The sequence below is a fragment of the Polyodon spathula genome, chromosome 52 (assembly GCF_017654505.1).
Source record: "Polyodon spathula isolate WHYD16114869_AA chromosome 52, ASM1765450v1, whole genome shotgun sequence".
Lineage (NCBI taxonomy): Eukaryota > Metazoa > Chordata > Actinopteri > Acipenseriformes > Polyodontidae > Polyodon > Polyodon spathula.
The window spans coordinates 2,100,305-2,123,431 of record NC_054585.1 but is presented as its reverse complement, the minus strand read 5'-3'; positions in this window follow the sequence as shown (position 1 = coordinate 2,123,431).

The window sequence follows — 23,127 nt, the reverse complement described above, 5'->3', positions numbered from 1 at the left end:
TCAAATTTAAGAAATAATTCAAGTGGAATTTTTGATAGGAGTGGCCTAGGATCTCGCCTTTCAGCTTAAAAGGAGCCACCCTCCTTATGAGGTGAGACCTGATAGAAGTCCGAAGTCATCCAGGCCTGGGTAATGGAACCCATCAACCCCTAAATAGAAAGCAGAGGGAGCAGAAGAAAATAAACTTCAGGACAGAAAGAAATTCCCAGAATAAAAGCAGGGCTGTCAGCTTGCTTCCAGTATATCAGCAAGGCTTCAAATAATTGTCTTTCTTGATAGGACACCAGAAAACAATTTCATGCAGCAGTGTTGGACAATACATTAATAAAGGTATATGGGTATCAACAACCCATTATCTTTTGGTCATGACGCTAGTCTTGATACATAGACTAAAGGTGGACAGTTAAGGAGGTCTACTGTACAAAGGATCCCAATGAAAGTGCCCCACTGTAATGTTCAAATTTACACTAAAATATACTGAGGGTCATTTAATTAGGAAAACCTGTATATTAGGTCAGGCTAGAGAGACTTTGTTGGTTTTGTTGCTGGACTAAGGTTGGGGAGTAGGCTGGAAAAAAGACATCTAAAAATATTTTTACTGTCTTCAATAAAAGAGCATTACACATCTGCCTGCCTTCCTGGGGTGTCGTCCGTCCCCCAGTCCCCATCCCCCCCCCAAAAAAACTTTCCAATTCACTCCTGGCACATTTCCATCTGCACCATGAAACTAGTCTGTAAACCTCAATGTCCTCTTGTCTCATTATCAAACTGGCTGCACCCATCTGCACTTTACAATCCAATCAGCAACCTGACGTTACACAGGTCAAAGATCACCAGTGTGTATCACGTTTTGTATAATTGCAATTTATGAATTCATTTATCAGCCTCTGACAAATACTACTATTCAGCCCTCGTGTTGTGTATGTGCATCATTTTTCTGCAGTCCTTTGCGTTGGCTGCTTGTTAGGGCTTATAGAACCCATACTGAAATTGATTTAATCTTGCTCCGCTGCTTATAGACATGAATGAGTCTGATTTTCAAGTGCTTTCAAGTAAGTCTCAGTGGCAGATGGAGAAGTTGAACTAAACCTTGTTAAGCAGTTTTTTTTAATAATATGGATGTGCCAGATATAAAATGCATGTTGTACAAAATGTTCTACTTTATCATAGAACATAGAAAACATGTTTTTACTGCCTAATGTCCATGAAGTATACAAATTCAATTAAATATTCAAATGTTTTGAACTGTATTCTACTTTAGCTATAACCAAAACTATTTGTATGAACTATTTGTATGCCCAGACAAACCTAATTAAGTCAAGACTTAAAATGCTGGTATCATTCCTGACCTTGCCAAAGCAAATCTATTCTTGGATGTAATTTAGAACAGCGCTTTTAAAAAATGAAGTTTGTTATGGTTATGGAAATTATGTAAAGAAAACAATGGAGAGCATTAACAGATCTACGATGTGAATCAAGCTGGAAAATGAATAAAGAATTCCAAAAGGACCCAGAGATATTTTAATTGTATGATCACTGCAGTTGAAGACTATAAAAATAATGTCCTCACATATAATATATATATATTTTTTTAATGTAATTACTCAAATATTTTGTTTTTTTTATTGGTAAACCTGTGTTAAAGTGCTTTGAATGAGTTCAGGAACTACACTTTAGTTCTTGTTGCCTTCCATAGGCGTATGTAATGTAGGCTAGATCAGACAAAGTGGAGTAAGCGCCAGCACCATCTAGTGGTCAGCAGTATTCCAGAAAAATGCAAGGAAACTTGATCCAAAGTGTAAGATCACTAGATGGCGCTGGTGCTTACTTTTATAAAGACACTGGCTGATCTAGCCTATGTTACATATATCTTTGGCAGGCAGCTTGAACTCATGCAATATCCTTAACAGAGAACTGAGATTAGAAATACTATTTGCATTTGAGTAATTGTAATAAGAACATTGTAGAATAATTGCAAGCATCCAGAAAAATATGAAAAGATATTATTATTTTTTTTTTTTTACAATACTACAAGTTTACTTTCCAATGTCTAGAAGGATAAGTCATAAAAACTATTCACTCTATATCCAAACACTGGTTTTGCTTAGTACTAGTCAATTATCATTTAAATATAAGGAATTTCTTTCTGAAACTCTAGAACAAGCCAGTGTCAAGTCAGAGTTTAAAACATCTTTGTGGAATTTACCCTGACATTTCTTTGGCAGTTTGAACGCAATGACACGCAAGCTACACACTGGGTTCTTGTAGTTGCCAGTAAAACGCATTATTTGCAAGAGGGCCTGAAGTATGTTACCTGGCCAGATCAAGAGAAAAATAACGCTTAAAGTCAGAAAGCTGCAGTCATGTTCGATCACCGTTTAAATGAAGACATCCGAAAATTTCTGTATGAACGTTTCTGTGTTAACCTCAAGAGTTTTTCATTTGGGGATAACCGGGTGATTTTTAGAACACTAATGCATTGCAACCTCTGAACGTTTTTCAAGTTAAGATTTATTTCCACAATTTAATAACTAATAGAAGGATTTAAGCTGTGGTTTATGATTGTTCCCTAAAACGGAAATACCACAGAGGTGGCCTACCGTACAGGCATGAGAAGGATTCTGATGAGACCCATTCACATGTTTGCAAACCAAATTCAAAGTTTTAAGATTCTAGACGTGTTGAAAAAGATAACTATTTTCTGTTTGTGTAGTGTAATGACCCCTAACTAAGTCCTACTACTGAATTCAGTAGTGATTGTTGAAGTACCACGTTTACTAGGTAGCAAGGTGCTTCTAACTGCATGTTCCACATTCTAAAACCTAAATTCTAAATTCTAAAAAGTACTGCATTCCAAGTCGATTCAATTTCTTTGAAGAACTTTTGAACAAAATGTTTCTGAAATGTCATGCCCAAGCTCGCTCTGATTGGTTCGCGGGTTGATTAATTATTAGTAAGTTGAATCAATTAGTATATTTACAGTGATTTTATGATTTCTTCTAGTTTCTGTGTTTTAGTCACTTGAAAAGTGCTTCGGAATGGTTGTTGACAATCTTGCAAAAACACTTTCAGATTGTTGCTGACATAGCTGGTGCCATTTGAATATATCAAATGCACTCCTCGTCAAATACGCTGGATGCAACTTTGATTCAATTTAGAAGACCATGAAAACAGTGCATCCAATAAATTGGTTAATCTTGAATCCAGCTTCTTTAACTGTGAAAACACACCTTTAAATGAGATGCTGATAAATTGTAAAGCATAAGTGCATTTCTTTTCCTACTTAAGTTTCTTAAAAAAAAAAAAAAATTGTGCAAAAATACTTCTTTGTTTAATTAAATTTGTACTTTGTGTTTTTTTAATTTTAACTTTTTTAGTTTAGTGTGCCAAATTATTTTACCCCTGATTTTCTCTCCAATTTGGAATGTCCAATAATTTTTTCCCCTCAGCGCAGTAATTCCTCACACAGCTCAGGAGAACTGAAGGTTCAGTGGGTTTCCTCCAATCCCATGACCAAGCCAACTTCCTCTTTTACACCCAGGAACCAGCCTCCTACCAGCCTCTGGAGGACAAAGGCCAGTCCTGGAGATGTTTGTCTGAGCTCACTAGGTGCCTGGCCAGCAGGGTCTGCTGTAACGCGATGAGGAGAACCAGTCCCTGACGGTTTTGCCTCCCTAATCCATGGGGGAGCGCCAGAGCCAATGAGCCGCTCCCTTCAAAATCCCCATGTGATTTGTTAATAATACACTTTTATACAGCCTTCGTTGCAGTGCCTCTGAGCAGGTCTTGTGTTGGCCCTTCAGCATTCAGTTACAGACAGTGCACTTTTGATATTGTCTAACAGAGAATACAGGATGCAGCAGATGCTTAACCCAGATGCCTTGTTTAATTGTAGATGAATGACCAGGGTTGAATACATTTGAATAAGTAAAATGCTACAATGGAACTGTGTTGATCCCAGATTGAATGAACGATTATTACTGTTTTTAAAGTCAGATTTGGCTGTAATGAGTTATTTTTTTTACAAGGTGCGTGTTTATAGCTACTGTGGACTGTTGTTGCTCAGCTAGTCAGGCTACTCTTGCAGTGGGTTCATGTGTAGTTAAAACATTAATAATAATAATAATCAATAAAAGGGAAGCAATGCACCAGTGGCTATTGAATACTATCCAAGTAGTTTTCCCTAAGTGATACCATGAATACTACTTGGTGTGTATCTGGGTGCTTTTTTTCATTAACAAGCTCTTTCTGTACAAATGGCAATTTGTTTAAGCATTTTAGAATCATTTCAGATAAAATTATTGATATAATGTAAGAGAAAACACTTTGTGAAAACAATTTGCTATTTACATTTTTTATTTAAGGCCTTTCAATGTCCTAGCTAAGTCAAGTGCTCACATGTTTCAGCTTGTGTCTATATCGATTTTCTTCATAAAAGTACATTGAGAAAGGCACCAGCCAAAAGGTTTTTCTAAATTGTACTTTGGAATTCTTAAAGGATTTTTTTTTTTTTAATGTCAATAGATATTTAGTCAAACACACACATACACATACAACCTTGTAGGACAGAATTTGTCTGCTGCTAATTATATTGTACTGTATCCGAAATCATGATCGTTTGAACGGAAAATACATTCCTATTAGATTTCATCGTTCACTTCATTAACACAAACTAGCAAATGTAGCAGCTGCTAACCCGAATAACTGTAATGCTGTGCTATCCATCATATCCATTATATGACTGGAGGCACATTACCTTGGGATGGAGCTACTGACAGCACTGGCATGAGAAAATGACAAGCTTGTACTGTACGCTCACTGTAAAAACAGTTCTAAATGCATATTGTGTCTATCCTTTTATAATGTGATATTTTTTTAAGTTTTTAGCTAGTAAACACATAACAAAGGTTTTGTACCAATACAAAATTGGTACAGTACCACACTTTTCTAACTAAAGTCAGTAACTGGTGTAGAAAGTTTATGCAGTAGTCCGCGTATAGGAACACCTCCTAAGAGAACACTTCGCCTAAGAGAACACCCACCTGTGAAACTGATTTTTCCCATTGAAAATGCCCTGCTTAAAGGAACAGGAACTTCTCTTAAAAGAACACCTTGGCACCGTACCAAACCAGTCTTTAAAGTGAAAAACAATCATTTCAAGGGCTGACATGCATTTTGATAAGGGCAGGAGATAAACCATAGCTGCTTGAGCCCATTATCATCTATGATACAGAGATAACCCACCTTGCCTTTGTGTTGCTAGGGAGCACACAATGGTTGCCGGGTTCCCGTGGTGATTCTCCCAGGCTGGGTGGCTGGCTGCCACTCCAGGAAGCCGCAGACAGTCGGTCCCGACCTTGGCGATGTGCATGCGGCAAGAGACCACGACGGGCCTGAGGTGTGGCTGCAGGGCTCGTGGCAGCTGAAGTGTGGAGCTCTGGAGAGGAAGGGGGGGTCACTGTCGGTTAACTCTGCCCAGGCACAGGAAGCACGTTTTGGCAGAGGAAAGAAATACAACGCAGCAACGGAATCAACTTTCAAAAGCAACGATACGCCAGGGAGGTAGTTGTGCTAGCGCAGTGAAGCATAACAGCTAATTTGCGTTTTTGCCATTGTTCTGGAATAACTTTGACAGATTAAATAAATATTTGAAAAAAAAAGTTGGAAGCAAACACTTTTTTTTTTTTTTTTGAAACCCTCAGAATATTTTATCACTTAAATTAATGGTAAATAAAAAAAGGTTGGACACAAATATAATAGACACTGATATTCTGATAATGGTGCAAATGTAATAATTGGCTCAATCTTTTTAATAAATTTAGTGCTGCAATTTTCAATTTGAAATGTCCAATCGTGTTTGCCCTCACTGCAGCAATACCCTACACAGCTCAAGGTTCCGTGGACGTCCTCCGATTCCACGACTGAGCCAGCTTCCTCTTTTACACCCAGGAACTCGAGAGCGGATGTGAGCAAGCTACTGGCCTCTGGAGGACAAAGGCCAGCCCTGCAGGTATCCTCTCTTGAGCTCACTGGGCACCTGGCCAGCAGGGCTCACTGTAGCGCAGTAAGTAGAAACAGTCCCTGCTGGTTTCGCCTCCTTAAGCCACGGCAATTATGGACACATTTACAGTCCTGATTTGACTTTAATTTAAATAGTATCTATCCAATTGATCTAATTAGCGATGGTTCTACAGTAAATACCACCATCCTTTTAAATCACAAAAATAAAATATCCTCCTTTCCATGTTCAATACTCATTAAGACAATGTCATCATTCATATTCGTTTTTTATGATGGACACGCATTGATAAATAATGCTAATGCCCTAGATGCATTTCTGGCTATTTTGCAGTGGAGCATCAATGGAACTGGTTCTTTGCCAGCCCCAGTCACAAGAAAGACTACATGTAGTTATATTTTTCATACAACTGGCCACTGGTCAAAAATGTAAATTTTTCAAAGAGTAAACAAAAAACTTCATAATTAATTAATTTCATAAATAATGCATGCTTTGATGCATTCCTGTATAGCAATTAATATATGTAAACTAATTACAAACAGATTGACCCTGCTTACAGGATTTAGTTGCTTGGTTTGTTAAGAGAAGTGGGAGCAGAGATCACTGCTGATCTTTAGTCAGACATTCAGTATTTCAAATTGATACATACTGTGCTCCCAATGTCTCAACTTCAGCAGCTTGGCACAAGCAGGATTTGAACCATACTTGCTTGAATCACTCTGTGTTCCACACACCAATGCTTTTATTAGGTGAGTCACGTTTACCCCAGTACTAGGAACTTTTTAAATCTACTGTACTATATTTGAATCTGAAAATACCCACAAAAGACAAAAAGGTAAGAAAACGGATTTGAACACCATAGTTCTGACTTATTTAATGCAAACCTTTAAAAAGATAAAGAAAATGAAAAACTTCAACCTTCTGGTTAATAGGCAATAGGATAACTTATTGACTATTAAGGCGTGTGTCACCTAAGTTCCTTTCTATTTCATTTGTGGAGAGACACAGTGCAGCAGGCCTGCAAACCCCTCTATATCATCTGCAAGTCTGAATAAACAGGAACATAAAAAGCGACAGCTCTGAATCCAGGCACAAGAATAAGCAAACCTTTGTGGTTTTGTTTACAGCCGTTGATGTTTGATCAGTGGCTTGTTTCCAATTCTGAACATATTTCTCATCATGAGCTAGAAATCGCAGTCTTTGATTGAAGGGCAGATGTTCTCTTGCTAAGTTTGTTTAAGAAAATATGTCTATTTCTCCTAGTGAAAACTGAGTCTGAATGATTTTGAAAAGCTATTGTCAAATGATGGCTATTGCATGAAGTATATATATATATATATATATATATATATATATATATATATATATATATATATATATATATATATATATATATATATATATATATAGTTGCCTGTGTGTCTGCATCTGTCAGTGTCTCTTGGCAATAACATTTCTCAAACACCTTTGTTAAGACTGTTTTTGTAATGTATTGCTACTGTAGCTTCTTGCTGTATGGTTACAGGTGAGTGTGTATTGTTAATAAGGAAGTTGCTGTGTTGAAAAGATGAGATGAAGCGATTGACTGACGAAGAAGCAGAAGTTTTTTATGTTAGAAATGTTATCACACCAGTGGTAAAAACACATTATTCATAAACAAAAAAACAAAAGTAATTGGTTTATAGCAGAATGAATACCCGTTTCAGGGGTAGCCCTGCTGATTCAGTAACGTGCCCCCGCCCTCGCGTAGGGGGCAGCAGTTATCTAACAAGTAACGCCTGCTGCGTTGGACACTGGGATTTCATTCACTGCAGTATTAAATATCAAATGGTTGTTCCATTGCTTTTTTTGCATTGTGTCTGTACATTTTCAAATCCACATATTTACAGTCCAGACTAAACCAGCATTTCATGCATATGCTGAACAAAATTCTTCCCTCTGATATTAATTGATGAAAAAGTTGTGATTAATTTATTTAAGGGACATGCATCAAGCATGGTAAACTTAAGCTTCCAGCTAAATTAGCTCTAGAAGCTATATACAAATCGTTTAATGTATCTGGAACACCAAGCAGCCTGTTCACAAATAAGCAAGGCATGGCTCATAGATGACACCAGAGACATTAATGGGAGTCAAGATTCTGTTATTAGTGTTATACACAATGGCAGTGTAAACAGCTGCAGGGTTATTAATAGTCACTGTGTTTAAAAACTACTTTAAAATCACTTCTAAAAAGACAACAGATTTTCTGAAGTGAGGTGGGGGACATATCTTAGCGTTGCACCTGTGCCTCGAAGTCGGTGCATCACTGACATGCTTCCCCACCTCACTTCAGAGTCTTTTCAGAGACATTTGTTTTGCTGGAATAGTAAGAAAACCATGCGAATAAGGAGCTATGCATCTCCGCAGTTCTCTCTTATTCTTTATTGTTGTTTCTGCTCAGGATATAGATGGTTATTATTTACCTTGCTTGCTATTCCAGCAAAAATGGTTTCACAAAATGAGGTGTGCTGTTGTTGTTTGAAAATGTGAGTTACTAAATGGGAAATTTCCATATAAAATTCACAGCTATAGGGATATGGTAAATAATGATCTTAGCAGAAACAAAAATAGAGTACAAGTAACGCGAAAAATAGGATTTTAAACAGGGAAGCATTTAAATATTATGAAGTTATACACGCTATAACGTATTGATATAAATATTTAATTACTTAAGTAATTAAAAAGCAATTTTCAATAATGTTTTAAAATAGAAACTAACAATGGTGAAAACATGTTTTTTGTTTGTTCATGTGTACTGTTACACAACTAAACATGTATAGTAACTCCAAAGCAGTTACAGCTTTCTTTATCCATTATAATGAATTCCCAGTTAGTTATGTATGCCAAGGCTTTGTATATTGGGATGTATAGCTGTTGTACTGAGTGAGCTTCCAGCATGTTGTGCTTTGTCCACTTTTATACAGAAAAAAAATTCATTACCTGTCGGGATATGCATTGCTTTTCCCCGTACTTCTCAAATATCTTTGCTTAACCTTGATTCACTTCAGAAAGCTCAATTTACATTTTCTGCCTTGACCTTTAATTAAAACCCTAATTGCATCCCCTGCAAAAAATAACCTTCTCGGGTATAACTGATTACTCCCATAAATTTTCATGCTGGAATTTTACATTTTGTTCTCTTTTTAAATGTAAAATTCCAGCATGAAAATTAGACTGTTTTACTGTAATTTAATGTTGCTGTGACTGATACAACAGTTGCACATGTGCTTGCTATGCACTGCACAAATAACGGAGACATGGTCTTATTCATTGAGACTCAGGTCCTTAATGAGTTCACAAAGTAAACTGTACAGCCACTTGATGAAACCACCTGCCTTGGTACATCCAGAACTAACCATAAGACCATCACCACTTGGTGGACACTAAATATAAAACAGTCAAGAAATAAATTAAAAGCACTGGTATAAAGTGGTGTCTTACCTGAATTAACAACATATCCTCTGACAAACAAACCTAACAACGTATTGTGTTATCTAAGGACTGTGTTATATTTGTATATGGTTGACTCTCAAATTCTTCATTCAAGCGTTTAACAGATTCTTGTAAAACTAACAAAGGTTGGTATCCATGTGAAACAGTGACAGGGCTGTAATAGCAATCTTTTTTTTAAAAGTTTTGTAGCTGGATTTCCAAACCCAACATTGCAACAGAGGAGAACACTTTGGAAGTGTAACAGAAGAAGTGCAATGTACACAAGCTGCTATCCATCCTCAAACACCTTGAGTGAAGCAATCCAGCTGGTGACAGCGGCTTGCAGGGAGTGTTTGTACAGGAGTAAAGAAAGCAAAGATCCTCCCAGGCAGGAGGCTGTTGTTATTGGATCCCAACCACAGCCTAATTACTCTGTTAGATACAGTCTTGAAATCTATTCACGTCCCCCGAGCACTATGTTCATGCAAGTGTCAAAATATAATTTTTTGTCATATATGGTGAGATTTCTGCTTGATTTTCTTACAATGCCTAAAAAAGAATAGATATAGCTGGATTATTATCATCGTAGTGTATGTAAACAAATACACCGTACAAACAAACAGGTTCCATGGCATACTTGTTATCCTCTACAGGGTTACATGCTGTTTATCCAGCAATGGGAATATAGTGGCAGTATGTGTATGTATGTCTCATTAATCAAGAATTGCTTATATATACAGTCGGCATGCACATATCCAACCCTATACAATTCTTACTTCAGTCATCGAGTGTGACGCATATCTGATTATTTCATTTTGGCCCGTTCCAACTCTTGTCTGTTTTTTCAGGGAAGACAAAAAAGATACAATGTCAAAAATACATAGCTGAAAGGACTGTTTTAAAAGAAGCAGGCTTCCATTCAGATATACTGTAGGTGGTTTTGTTGGTAAAGTACTATATTTTCAGCATAAGTATTTTAATTCATAACGATATGATTCTGAAAATATCAAAAAAATAAAAAATCTGGCATGTATTGTAGCATTATGTAAAATTCCTCATTAACAACCTAACAACAAAATGAAATCAAAATGTTACCTATGCACAGAACTGCATAAAATGTAAAAGGCAATGCAATTTAGCAAAAGATTAAAAAAAAAAAAAAAAAAAAAAAAACAGTTTCCAGAATTAAAACACTATCCAGATTCAGTTTTCTAAATTGCAGAATACAGTGCTCGATAAGGCCCTAATGTCACAGTTCACTTGCAAATGAAAATGCACAAAAGCAACTAAAGAGCACAGATTTTTTTTAAAAATGCATCACGGTATCTAAAACTATTTAATGATTAACTGTTACATAACCCGTTTTCTTTCTTTTTGCTTTATTTTCGTCATGTGAAATTGGAGGAAACACCATGTAACTGCACAATAAAGACAGACTGATTTGGAATCTGAAAAAAAACAAAACACAACCCCTCCAAGAAAAAAAAAAAACGTGGACATATATAGATATCTTCTGGGTGCTCCAATAGTGAGATATCTTCTGGGTGCACCAATAGCGAAATATCTTCTGGATGATCCAATAGAGATATCTTCTGGGTGCTCCAATAGAGATATCTTCTGGGGTGCTCCAATAGTGATATCTTCTGGGTGCTCCAATAGCGAGATATCTTCTGGGTGCTCCAATAGAGATATCTTCTGGAGTGCTCCAATAGTGATATCTTCTGGGTGCTCCAATAACGAGATATCTTCTGGGTGCTCCAATAGAGATATCTTCTGGGTGCTCCAATAGCGAGCCTCACTATAAGGCTAATCTGTATATAGCTACTCCTGTAATAAGGCTGGAGTTTTGTGTTCCCCTATTTTTACCAATATAGTCCCTATGTAACATTGTTCTCATTATAATATGCAAAATGGTTATCTGCCTATAAAAGCATTACAGCGTTTCAAATAAATACAACAAAGTCATACATCAGAGTCACAGGCTTTTATAGAAACAACCAAAACTCCAAACGTCAGTACAAGAAAATGAAACCAAGCTGGCTACAAACTGTTCCTTAGTAACTTGAATAAGACCTCATGAGGTAAAGGCATGAAGAAACATTGAGTAAAATCTATACTATAAGAAAAAAACAAGCAAACATTATTACAAACTGAGGTCTATTTTTTTCACGACAGGGGTGATAAATAACATTGTCCTTAAAGACTAAGCAGCAGAGATCCGAAAAATATAGCATTAGATGTCTCCATGTGTTGCTACAACTGCTTAAATGATGTACCTGTCATTTTTCTTTCATTGTTAACATCCTTCCATTTATAACTTTAAAGTCTGTTTCAAAGCTATTTTCAAAATGTCCGCTCTAGTGCACTGATAGTGTCAGGATTATCGCCCACATTGTCAAGCAGGTAACACAGCAATAACGATTCATGATGTGGTATGGAACGGAAAAGCCAGAGCACGTTTTATGTTTTATTTTATTTTATCGCTCTTCCTGCAGTGATTTAGAGGACAGATCTCAAACCCCAGTGCACTAGAGCGGACATTTTAAAAAGAGCTTTGAAAACAAGGTGCTGTCTTCCTTTTCAGAGATAACCTTTTTTTTTTAATTAAAAAAAAAAACTCTTTAAACTAGTGAACTTGCTCTGTGCACAGACTTCTTTCCACAGTGTTGCATTTAGTGATATTGAAGGTGGTGTCAGTTCGATCAATAACCCCTGAAATATGAATGTGAATGCACATCCTTACATGGCTTGGTATAAGTGCTGGTAGAGTCGCATGGTCCAAAAACGAATATATTATAATGCTAGAATATTTAACAAGGCCATTCATATCATGTTGGTCAACAAAATTGTTGATGTGCAGACTCATACAGTGTGTGGATGATAATTAACCTGAAAAGGTAGCCAGCACTTAATGAAAGATAATATTCTGCAAATTGGTTCTTGTGGGTTCAATGATTTGACTGCTATCCGTAATATGGTAAGGTTTTGTTTCATATTCCTGTCCAGGCAATTTACCATTTCCCAGATTCTCTGGTTTCTATTTTTTGGCTGCCTCTATATGTTCCTTCCACTGACATTCAGAACGGTTCAGCTTTTCCAACTGACTTTTCCAAAACACAAGGGGCCAGCGCTACTCAACAATCAAGCTCTGCTTCGTCCTTTTTTTATTTTGTTCCACTATTCTTTCTTTCCTTTATCCTGTCCCTTTCCCAGGTGTTGTTTCCTTACTCTCCACATCTTGAGATTAGATTTCCCTGCTAGCCTTTCTTCTGCTGTCTCCATCATTGTGCTGCAGTGATCTGACTGTCAATCGGAATGTTTTCGGTCATACGTTTTTTTATAGTGGTTTCTGTTGTTTAGATTGATCTGGTTATCTCATTGTTGGGTTTATTTGTGTTGAGTTCACAGTTGCACCTGGTTCATATGGACAGCCTGCCAGCTTATCACCTTTTAATCAAATGACTCTGTTTGAAATTGATACTCTGCACTCTGTTGTCAGAGCTGCACAGGATTCATTTCCCATTTATATGAATATTGTCCAGCTGGGATATTCTGATATCTGGTTCTTTTCCAGGTTTTTAAGGATACAGTCCAGCTATTCTTGCCATTGTTGAGTTAATTCCCGGGTCCATCAGGAAATTAAAAATGAAGGTCCTGTGGCATGTCTTTTTACAGTCGGAGTGTATTTATCATTGCCGGTGACTCTGTGATCTCCCAGCTGCTTTCGTTCTCTCGGTTCAAGACAATGGTTTTGAGTGAACGGTTTTCTCAAAGCCTTAAAGGTCTTTAGCACTAGTCCATAGAAGCTTCAGTTCAAAGGTTGTCATTAGGGAAGAACTGATTTTTTGGGTCTTTCATTAAACATAAATGCTTATGAGGGTTGATAAACCTAAACAAGCTTTAATTGGAATATACATTGAAATAAAACTAGTGTCATATTTATGAGCATTGACTTCCACATTACACCATACCAGAATACAAAATATGTTGGAGTAGAGGTCTATTTTAAACGGTGTTAGGGGGCTTGCTTGCTGGAACTAGCATATGGAAACACAGCCACTGTCGGTCACACGCTGCATCGGGAAGACTAGAACTGCCTTGGATTTAGGTATAATCCAATAAACTGTTGACTACCTATAGATCAGGATTCCAGTCCTGCTCTTTGTTCCAACCATGTTCTTAAATCGATTAAATCCCCATCAATGTCCTTGTGCATAAAACAGGTTGACTTTACTTTTCAATTAAGAAATGCAGTTGGTTCAAAAGTAATTGAATGCATTTAAAGGGGGGTGGGGGGTGTTCAAAAGCAATGGAAAAAGACCCAGTGCACTGCACACACAGGTCATAAAATTCCTAAAGCTAGCAGGATGTATTATTGCACCAGCAGGTGCACAGCACCCCTGTACTTCAAGCCAGGGGGTGCTGCCGTTCCCGCGGCCCTGGGAGACTTTGTTTATCTGCAGCTGAAACTACCAGCTAAGGAAGAATACAGGAACTACCCATGAATCATATTTAATTATAAACAAATGAAAATGATTGTAGGAGACTGCATTATGTTGTCATACAGTATATGTAATCAATCACACAGCGTACGTCACCTACAATGTGCAGCTGCGATAGGAAGTAACTCATGTCGTATATACCAGGAAGCTGGGAAATGCGCAATGCTTACTATGCTCTTGGCAATAATCTAAGGGGAATTACTTTACAAGCCTATTGTTTCAAAACATCTTTACACCCTCAGGTATTGTCTGCTGAAATATTTAAGAAATTAGCTGTGTTTCAGTTTTAGCCAGGGGATCAAATAAGAAAGAGGGATAGCATTCATATTATATATATATATATATATATATATATATATATATATATATATATATATATATATATATGTGTGTGTGTGTGTGTGTGTGTGTGTGTGTGTGTGTGTGTGTGTGTGTATATATATATATATATATATATATATATATATATATATATATATATATATATATATATATATATATATATATATATATATTCATTCATGTTACTCATGTTCTCATCTGCTTGTGGACTGGGGTTTCGTGCTTTATTGTTGCTGTTGATAGCTGCATGCTGACCCTTGCCTAGCCATGTTTTAACATAATCTTCAGGTCTGAAATAGCAGAGTCATTTTCTTACACAAAAGTATCCTAAAATATATAATTACACATTTTGTTTTTTCAATTCATGGAACATGTTTTTTTTTTATTTCTCATATGGTTCATCATTTGCAAACTATATAATTCACTAATATATAGTTACCTCACTGTATAAGTCTAGTAACATCAGGGACTAACTCACATCATTTACATCAAGACATGTTTATGTTTGTGAATGCTGAATGCAAATTTGAATGTAAGCTATGCAAACTCTCAATATCAAGTTACCAGTCACCACTAGTATTGAAGCCAGGTAAATCGCAATCAATGCACTCCTACTAAGTCTACCTCCTTCTCTCAGTCACCACCTCTTTTTCAACTTCTCCAAGGGGCTTGGCAAAAGAGTGCCCTAGAAGGCTAGGACGAGCACAAAAATCAAGCAAGTCATGCTGTGATGCATGCTTGTGTCAAGTGCCCCAGCCGAACCCAAACAACCAATCTGCTGACCCATGAAGACAAGGGCCTGCCCAGGAAGTCTCCTCTTGGACTCGTAGGAGGCTTGACCAGCAGGGGTGATGGCAGTGCTATTAGTATTTGGCCACCAAATTCTGTGAGAGCACAAAGGCCAGTGAAGCACTCTTAGTGAGTCCCCAGCCAAGATTGGTTCATTTTCTTCTTGTTAGCCGTCTTAAATTCGAAAGAATGTAGCATATGTAGAGTAGGTGGGGCTGGAAGAGTTGAAAGGTCATATTGTCACATGATTTGAATGGAAGGAGGCAAGATATTTGGTCAAATCGCACAGGATTCTCCATACAAGCTCAGAGCCAGGTAAAGCCAATTTCAAGAAAAACTAATAACTCAATACTGGAACTACTTTAATAAGTATTTCTGTGGTTTAAAATCTATTTTTCATCTTCCTTAGCTTGTTTTATTTGGTTTTGATAGGTTTGAAAAGATTAAGGTTGCAACAGCTTCTTCAGCAGTACACCAACAGCACATATGTCACACCACAGACTATGCAGGCTTGGTGGAATTACAGCTATAATCTCATCTGACACTAAAAGAGATTCTTCCAGACTATGACTTGTCCTTGGTTTAACCCAGACTTTACATCATAGGAACTGCTTTGTTTATTAAATTGGGGGAGGGGAGGTGGTCGTAGGTGTTATTGGCAGCTGTCAGGCAGTGATTGACGTACTTAGACTTTGCAGTATGGTACATATACAAAGAGGAAAATCTATTTCTGTCTAGTATCAATGTAGGCTTGAAGGGTGTTTGCCTAATGCGGTAAATAGTTCCAAAGTGCACACATGAGTATGCACAGAGAGCTATTCGTTGTTTTTCTTTCTAGGCTTATACAGATTTTCAAATTAATCCAACAAGTCATTCACAAGTTATAAGCTATAATAATAAAGATCTAGTCGATTAGCATAGTAACAGGATGTATTTTGTGGAAGTTTATACAGTGATACTGCTGTTCCTTATAAAAGTTTCCAAGAGTAAAAACGTTCAAAAGTAAAACAAAGCATAGTGAAAGCATTGCAAAGCCCAGAGAGGAAAATGTTTTCTCTTTTTTCATTTGAGCATTTCTATTAACTATATATATATATATACTGCTGTCAGTTAATAGAAATGCTCAAATGAAAAAAGAGAAAACATTGTTAAGCTACACTTTTGTTTGACGGATGTCCCGGCAGCCTATCGGAAACCAGGGGACCAGGTTTCCAATACGTACACAAACAAGCAGAGAACTTCCACTTTTGCTTTTATTGATATGCTCTTACAGTCCAGAAATTGACAGCACACTCTCTTTCACGAATGTGACTGCAGAAGTTTGTGAGTTAAAACTAAAATAACTTTGAGAACAAAAAATAAACCTTTGAGAATGTTTCGCTGTGAGAAAACTTTTAGTTTACTATAAGACATGTTTCTTAATAGCGCTAAAGTGTTCTGCGTTCTTTAAATAAACAATGGTGAATTTTGCATAGAGGGGCATGAAAGAATGCAGGGTTTTGGTACCCTTCACACACATGTCAGCAATTTGGCTGCCTTGTGTATTTTGGCTTTAAAAAAAGCATTTCAAAGTAAACCAACGAAGGGAAATCTTATCCTGCTGGCAGCTGTGCTTCATAGTAAATTGCTTTCAGCTGATGCACCGCATTTCAAACTTGCTTGGGTAATATCAAGTGATGCATTTCAATCCTGAGAAAACAACACAGACAAAAATAAACAGAAGAAACAAATGTTGGAGCGTTTCAATGTTTATCCTTGACTTTGCTATACTGTATATCTGTGTGCAGTGATTGTCACTGACACTTTGAGAATGATTTATCTAGACCGGCCACTGCTTCCCCAGACAATTCTGCAATGTTTAAATAAGTCTAGTATGTGTACTCTGTGTTTGGCTGCAGAGGTTACCTGAATTTTATATGAAGGTTGTGTTTTACTCATGCTCAGCAGATCTCATAAGCTATCTTTCTATCTATCTACGGTTCTGTCCTGCTAACTGTGAAAGAGGGACTCGTTGGAAGCTAATGTATATAGATGATACAGTATAAACAAAATAATATTATTTACCATGTTTCTGGGATTCACAAAACTATGATAAACACATCAGTTCATTTTCATAAGAAAACCAGACCCTGTAAAACAAACAGAAAGGCAGACCTTTTAAGTCTTAATGAAAGTCTATGGCAGACTATATCGTCTTTAACGCTTTCAAGTTGACCTCTAAAGAGTAAAGTTTGATTCGATAATGTGTTTAACGAGACATGCTTAGTTATCCTGTAATATATCTTCGAGCAAAAACTATATATATATGATTTATATGATATATATATAATGAAGAACTAATTGATAAACTTATAACTATTATTATAATTATTTTAACAAGTAGCAACAACTTTTCAGCCTGCACCTTCTTCAGATAGCATGGTAGGAGAATAGCTAAGCAGCCAAACCATTGTATGATACAATTCTGTCACTATTAGTTTCATTTTAAATCCTCAAGTCCCTGTCCGACAATCAAAATGACACGGTTCACCACATCCTATTTAGAAATATTGTTAAAATCGTTAATGGTTAAATGTGCCATGCTTTTATTTTAACTTTTCAATGGCAGTGGACTTACATACTGCACTCCTGGTTTAAAGCTACAATACAGAAACAAACTCAAAGAGGTTTTTCTTTGTATTTTATTTTTTAGAAGGGCTATCCATCTTAGAGTGTATGTGTCCTGTGTAATATATTGCCACTTGAGAAGGTGCTAAGTGGAAATGGGCCTCTGCTTCGGGCTGCAGGCTGTGCTGAGGTCTATCATTGGCAGCGCAGGAGTCTTTGCCGTCTTTGCTTAATCACTCTGCATCCGGATTGTGAGTAATGAGGGCCACCCTCTGCTTGAGCAGGAAGAGTCTGGTCAGACCTGCTGAAACAGAAGCTAATAAGCAGTTGCACAGAACAGGTCTCCAGTCATGGCCTCTGAGCAGAGCTGTGAAAGTCACTGCTTGTGTTAGCCATCTATGTGTAAGAAGCACAGGGTTCTTGTATAATTGAGGAAAGACTTGCATGTGAAATATTCAGCAGAAATAAAAAATAAGAGTTTGGATGTTGCAAGTTAGAAAGACATGTAAATCATGCATAAGCTTTGAATAAATCTATATAAAACAGCATTTGTTTCATTTGGTTTAAAATACAATACATAATTTAACAATCTAATTAATACAGATGAGACTGCTGAATCAGACAAATATACAAACCTCTAGTTAGAGTACTAAGAAGTTTATATGAAAATTAAAATTACAGATAGGATCTTTTAAAAAACACAGTAGAATCATCTGTTTATGTTGTTTGTTCTTTAAACTTAATGAGTAAGTAGCACATTGTCAGAAAGATAACACAGCAATACTGATCCAACAGAAAAGCCAGAGCACTTGTCATGTTTTGTTTTGTTTTAATGGCTCTTCCTAAACTGATTTAGAGCAGTAGTTCCCAAACCAGTCCTGGGGACCCCCTGTGTCTGCTGGCTTCATTCCAACCAAGCTCTCAATTACTCAACTAGACACTTAATTGAACTGATCATTTGCTGAATCAGGCCTTTTAAATTCAGTTTTCAGCTTCAGTTGCATATTTCAAGTTAGCAATAACATTTTAGAAGTAACTTGAACTCTGCAACTGTTTAAGAGCTGAAAACAAAAGGTCTAATTAAGCAAATTATCAGTTCAACACATTCCCAGTGGAGAAAGTATCAGTCAGTACTGAGATCACTGTATCCGTGACGACCCTGGTAAGTGATCGTTCTAACAGGGCCAATTTCCATTGAAAAACATCGCTTCTTGCTGTTGGGATCGTTAAAAACGGTGGTTTGTTAGAAGAAGGGTTTGTTACAGTGAAGTTATCCTCTACTTCCCTCACCTCCATTAAAAACAAACAAATGACTGTAAATGCCACATTTTAAAACTTTCAGAAACTGAACTTCATAAAAATCTTATATCCTAATCAGCTTATTTGTTATCATATTTTTTTTTAAATACAGTAACGTTTTCACACAAAGCAATAATACCGACATTCATTTTGCAAAAACCAAAAATGTATCCTTGCTTTCCATGTCATTTGTACAACTACTTTGAATTCTTCATTTAATTAAAAAAACCTGAAAATATTTTTTGAAATGGAAATGACCAGGGGCTATATGGCCAACTATGAACATTTAGTACACTTTCAAACAGCTGGTTCACAGACAAAACATTATTTTATTTCATTTTTGTTTAAATTCTTTTTTTAACTGCTCCAAATATGCAGTGTTATTTCGGATAACAATGTCACTTCCCTCAGTTAATCTAAGAATCAAAAACTTTTCTGCAATAAAGAAAAAATATCAAATAACATTAATAAACAATATGAGTCAGAGCTGTGCAGTTTAAAAAGCACTGACTTTATGCCAAAAAAATAAACAATTTGGTGCTGTATATATTATAATCTGAAATTCTAACGTCACGCTCAAAGTGTGTAGAAGTCTATTTTAGCTGTTAACATTTATAACCTTTCAATCATTAGCACTGGCATTGCAGTATCAAATTTGCAAACTGAAAAAACAATTAACTACATACTTGTAATATATGCTACAAAGTTGCTGTAAAACTCAATTACTATAAGGGAAACAAGTGGAGAAAGGAGTAAATAAATCCTGTGTGGTGTTTATTTCTTTTTTGTGTAAAGCATTTAAATACACATCCATTACTTCAAGAGCTGGTGCCCTGTTTAGTTCACTAAGTAACACTAAACAATTCACTGCTCAATTATGTACAAATATCATTAAAGAGTAATAACTCAGGGGGTCCCCAAGTGGCTCACCTGATAAAGCAGGGCTGCATGGTGAGCAGGGCGAGTCATACAGTCAGGGCTCTGCAGGTTTGCATCCTGGCTGTGCGAAGTTGCCGGTCTCCACTGGGGATTCTGGAGGGAGTGGCTGCAGGGGTTGTTTATCCACATTCATGATACAGCGGGCCATGCTCAAGTGGACACTTGCAGGGCAGGCCTTTGTGCTCACAGACATCCACTCTGGAGTTCCTGGGTGTAAAAGAGGAAACCGTCTTGGTCGTGGGAATGGAGGACGCCCACTGAAGAATAATATTTTTGTAGTTGCATCTCATGGAATCAGAACTCTATCTTCGTTAAAATCCCAGTTAAAGACTGGTGTGTTGAGGACTGATTTTTAGGTTGATAAAGGCGCCTAGATTGTATAAAACTAGTCTGGTTCAAAGACATTATAAAGGTCAAGGACAGCTTCAAGCAAAAATGTAGCCAACGTCTTAAAGTCAACATTGGGAAGAGAAATTGAATGGTATGAGCTCAAAGTATTCTTTATTATTATTATTATTGAAAGAAGATGCATTGTAAGACCTATGAAAGGAGTGTGAAAAAGTAGATAATAGCGCTACCCATTACTTTCTTCCCAAGTAGTATCATGATTGTTTTTACACGTCCTTACAGTAAATACATCTTCCTAGTGCCTAGCCTTTCAATTATCTATCTACAGATGCACAATATGTTACAAAAGTACTGTTTAAGGAAAAGACCATAATTCCGCAAATATTCAAGGGCCTTTATTTTGAGTTGTTATCAAAATCCTCCCAGGTTTACACTATACTGTGGCCCACTCTGTACTGCTGTACTTCTGTACTACTTCTGTGCTATTGCAGAGTTTTCTGTGCCTTAGTGGAAGAACTAAAGCGGTTATTTTTTCAGATTGGAAAATGTAATACTAACCATGTTTGGTGGCTGATGCCAGTTCCTTTCATGTTGTGTTAAGTAGCACTGTCCTAAATGTGTAAGGATTATGGCATGTGCCTGTAGCAATTAACATTTAAATCACACTTCAGTAATTCATCCAACTGAAAACTGTCCCATTCATCTTGTAATAATAAATCTTCAGTAACACATGACTCTGGTGAGGAGATAAACTGTCACTCTCTGCTGATTTCATCCATTTAATCTAAATAACTCACGAGGCAAAGCTTTTTGAATAAGGGCCCAAATATTGCTAAACCTCTCCAACAGTTTGACAAACACACCCTTAAACAGACAAAACAACTCCAACCAGATACTGAATTGCAAGTATATTCAAATCGCTACTGTAACCCAGGTCAAGGTTTACTTACATTTTTCCACTACTGTGGAAAGCAGTATTTTTGTAATTGGCTCAAACCTTTCAACATTCACGTTTTAGCCAACTGAACGGTGTCAAAATGCCAGCCTGAGACTCAAGCCCTTCTTATTAATCCACAGGTCAAGGCACTAGCAACTTCCACACATTGCCCCGTAACTATGCCACAACTCTGCCCAGTGGGGTTGCAAGAGGTTCAGCATCCATGTAAATTTAATCCCAGGCTTCTCCTTTTGTGTCGGCAAAAGGGCCCAGTGCCAATTGCTTACAGTTTATGTAGTGGTATAAAACAATTCTGCTGTGTTTAAAGCACCAAATGAACTAGAGGTGAAAAGTTAGCATGCCACCTAACCATTCCTTACACACAAATGTCAACTGCTAAAAATGCAAATATTAAAGTTGTAGCGCCCCACAATCATGTTTATATATGTTGAATATAAGTTACTGGTGTCTGTTTAAAACATTTTTCTATTGTTTGGTCATCTGTGCACTCATCAAAAACAGAACTTGTTGATAGGCCAGTCTACAGTACTTTTCCCACAGGTAGTTTTTAAATGCTTAACTACAAAACCTTGCGATATGTAGCAGTTAGGGTGTGCCGATGCTCTTATTTTCAGAGTAATCCCCTTTAAGAAGTTTGTAGTTTTTACCTATTGATTAAATTCAATAAAACTTGTTAATTACTCAACACACACACACACACACACACACAAAAGGTTCACTTGATTGCCTTGTTTACAGTTATTGAGTAACAATCAATAACAATCTCACAGTGTGATATAATACTATACAGAACCTGTTGTGATCAGACCAACTAAAACCACTATTTTGTCTTACCGTTCTTTTATCGTTTTCATATAAATTTGTTTTGATTTCATTTTATTGGTTTCCTTAGAAATGTCATCTCTGCAATGAACTATGAGATTGTAGTTATGTATACTGGATGAAGGAATACATTTCCCAGTGTGCACAGCAGTAACAAGGTAACAACACTTGGAATATTCTAGTATCAGCACACGCTTAAAACTAGTGTAACTTTCTGACAAGCATTTCCACTGCAGGACATTGAAAAATACTTCTAGTCATATCAACGTTTGTCAAAGATTTCTACTTGTTTCTTTCATTATTGCTGAACAGTTTTATATCTTGATTTCCGCTGCATTGCACCATGCAGCAGAAGGTTGTAAAGTTTAATGCTCTGGAAGTAAAACAGATATTAGAAAAGGGAATTGACTTAGTGGGGTTTTTTGGCCTACTGTTCTAACCTCTTTTCTAACTAGCTAACTTTCTAACTTAGCTGTATCTGTACATACAGAGTAAAGATACATCTGTAAAGATTCCTTCCAGATTACATTTTACCAAGCAGACAGAGAAAATAGTTTTATCGTGGGTTTATAAATTACCTACAGTGGGGCATTTGTTTACTGCATCAGCCATGCGTGACAGTCTCTGATGATTTGTACATTTGCTTGTGTTAGTGAGATATTGCATTATTTATTTATTTATCTGTTTATTTATTTGGCAGTTGCCTTACTCTGTTAAAAGTAGGGTGACCACCTTTTCAAAATGCAAAAACGGGACATCTGCCATTTGTTATACTGTATATTTAATAACAGTGTTTCAAAATTAAATATCAACATATCAACTTTGAATGCTTCTTACAACGTTTTCACCTCAGTATCCAATTCTAAAATCTCTTCTACATAATGTATACAAAACTCTTGCACTTTTCCTAATCCACCTCTATGACCGTTATAACCCATTCCTTTCTGAATTTGCTTCTTTGGTCTTATGTACTCCTTTACTGATGTATCACAATCAGTGTCACTTCAACTTTTTCAGAGTCAGCCATT